The sequence below is a fragment of the Anolis carolinensis genome, chromosome 3, assembly GCF_035594765.1.
Source record: "Anolis carolinensis isolate JA03-04 chromosome 3, rAnoCar3.1.pri, whole genome shotgun sequence".
NCBI lineage: Eukaryota > Metazoa > Chordata > Lepidosauria > Squamata > Dactyloidae > Anolis > Anolis carolinensis.
This window is the reverse complement of record NC_085843.1, coordinates 201,546,173-201,548,933: the sequence shown is the minus strand read 5'-3', so window position 1 is coordinate 201,548,933 and position 2,761 is coordinate 201,546,173. Positions and strand designations below refer to the sequence as shown.

Sequence of the window (2,761 nt, the reverse complement as noted above, 5' to 3'; positions counted from 1 at the left end):
CCATTACAAAATAAGTTCAGAGTTTTGAACTTAGGTCACATGGAATCTGAGGATATGACCAATGGGAAAAACTGATGGCTGGTATGCTGCATTGAATAGGAGTCTTTAGGAGATGGTTGCTACAAAATAGAAACAGAGTGCAGATTAACTAGAGCATATATTCATCCTCTACAGTAGAAAAAACCAATATATGTAAGTTTCTGGTGCATCAGCTAATAATAACATTAGGTTTCTGTCACAGACAGAACGCCACCAGATAAAGTTCAACACAGTTTATTAAAGTTACAGAACTAAAAAGTGCCCGTATGAAACAAAGGACTAGGCAAACACTTGCCTTCAGTGTAAAAGATACACAAAAAAGACTCCGCTGATACCTAAAGCGGTTCAAAAGATAAACCGGATTAAACGGGAGTTTAATCCGGGTTAAACAGAAAATGCTTACTTCAGCCCGGCAATTTAAACAAACAAAAGTTGATAAACAAAGACTCAAAGAAACATAAAAAGCTGGCAGCAGATTCCTCTCTGCTACTCGAAAGCTGCAAATGAGTAACTAAGGTTGTTACTCCTCCGTGCAACAAACGGGATCCGGATCCAAGCACATCAATCAGGGAAGCAACGGTCAGCAGGGTCCCAGTCCGGTCCGAGGTCGAAAGCCAGGTACAGAGGTCTTTAATTCACCAATTCCACCGAAAGCCACAGAAGGGGTAGTCCGAGGTCGTAGTCAGTCAGTCCGTCCAGCGTCAATCCAGAGTAGGCAATTAATGTCCGTCAAGAAGACGACGGAGGTCCAAGCTAATAAGATTAAACACAGGTTGTACAACAAAAGCCCACACAGTTCCTCCCGCCGTCTATGCCCAGTGTCCTTGGTAACTTACGTATTCAGCAAGCGAAACACACCCGTCTTCAGGAAATTCCCAACAAGAGCCCAAGCGTTCGTCCAGATTACCTTGCCCAACGCAATTAGACCTGGATTCAAAACCCCATTTTATGCCAGTTTACAACTCCTCATCGCTGTCAGCTGTTACCCTAATTCCAGGTGCCTCATCATCATCCTCATCAGAGCTAAAACACCTTTGACTACGCCCCACAGCATCCCCAGCTGTGGATCCCGTTCCATCCCTCCAACTCGTCCACGGATCCGATCCTGCAACCCGCCAGTCGCCTCCCACACTATCATTGCCGGTGAGACCCAAATCCTCCCTCACACCAGTCCATTCCATGTCATCCTCCTCTGAGCTAACCACCTCTTCCTCCAATCCCTCGGTAAAACCCTCAAAGGAGTCTTCGTCTGTTGGTTCTGCAAATAAGTCCCGCAGCCGTTTCCTTTCTCGCTCCTCAAGAGAGTCTGACTCTCGAGGAGTCTTACGACCACGTCTCCCAGTATCGGAGCCATAAGGCTCAACCATAACAGTTTCCATTTACATAATGGTTAACTTTGTATTGGTTTTTGCAGAACTTATGACACTAGACTGAAGAGGTCTACTATAGAATGTCGTCTTACAGTACATTGTCAAGAATCTCTGTGAAACGAAAGTAAAGACTACATACAAGTCAAAATGTTTTAGGAGACACTATCCTTTTGAAGCACATGTCAAGCAGATTATTTTTAAAAACTGAGCCAGAGAAAAGATATTCAGAAAGAGAGATGAGTAAGATTGGTTCGGAGAGTAAAAATTGAAACACACATTGTCACTTTTGCTCTTGAAAAGAAGAAGGAGAAATGAAAATCAGGAATATGGCAAGAGGAATAAGTGCTCTTGACCTAATTGCTAAAATGGAAAACCTGAGTTTGGAAAGGACTACTTCAACTTCGAATAGGAACATTATTCTCATGTTCAGAGGAATTCTTCTTTATATGAACCATCTTTCAAAAAGTCTGTCCTCAGAGTCACCATCTGGGATCATAATGGACCAAACATGTTCCATTTTCTATCCCTGCATATCAGTAAAGGTTTTTTTTTTTAAGGGGGGTGGAGGGAGGAGTTAATGCAAGGATGGGAAACATGGTGGTACCAGAAAAAACACTTCCAGTGGAATAGCCCCACACCCCTTCTAGGTAAAGGTAAAGGTTTTCCCCTGACATTAAGTCTAGTCGTGTCCAACTCTGGGGGTTGGTGCTCATATCCATTTCTGAGCTGAAGGGCTGGCATTATCTGTAGACACCTCCTAGGTCATGTGACCAGCATGACTGCATGGAGTGCTGTTACTTTCCTGCTGGAACTGTACATGTTGATCTACTCACATTTTGCATGTTTCCAAACTGCTAGGTTGGCAGAAGCTGGGGCTAACAGTGGGAGCTCACTCAGCTCCCCAGATTCGAACCATCAACCTTTTGGTCAGAATGTTCAGTAGCTCAGTGGTTTAACCTGCTGCACCATTGGGGGCTCCATTCCTTCTAGGCAATAAAAATAGTCCCAACATGATGGCATTTTGCCAAAGTTATGGTCCCCTGAGCCAACTTAGGCCCAGGAGGGGTACTTATTGGAAACATTGACTTATTTTCACTTTGTTTTTGAAAACTTTTTTTACTGGACCTACAATGGCTCAGGAGGGCATAACATCTTAACAAAAATGTCCCATGCAAGCCAGACAGCATTTCAGGTCATTTAGGGGCAAATAATTGTTGATGGGATGCAGTGTTCATCCTCCAGTCTCCTACCATGCTTGGACCACAATTTGGTCCCATTAAATAACACACCATAGCTGGGGATTCTGCAATCGAGCTGATACAGTAAGATCCCCAATATCTGCTGGGGAAACA

General features: G+C 43.8%; 1 long non-coding RNA gene across 1 annotated transcript; it reads right to left on the bottom strand.

Annotated features, from left to right (window-relative positions):
* Window positions 1-257: 257 nt before the first annotated feature.
* Window positions 258-1,404, bottom strand: LOC134298086 (uncharacterized). The gene is made up of 2 exons (XR_010005060.1): window positions 876-1,404; window positions 258-792 (listed from the first exon to the last, which is right to left on the bottom strand). It is a non-coding gene; the product is annotated as an uncharacterized LOC134298086 (long non-coding RNA).
* Between the last annotated feature and the right edge of the window lie 1,357 nt (window positions 1,405-2,761).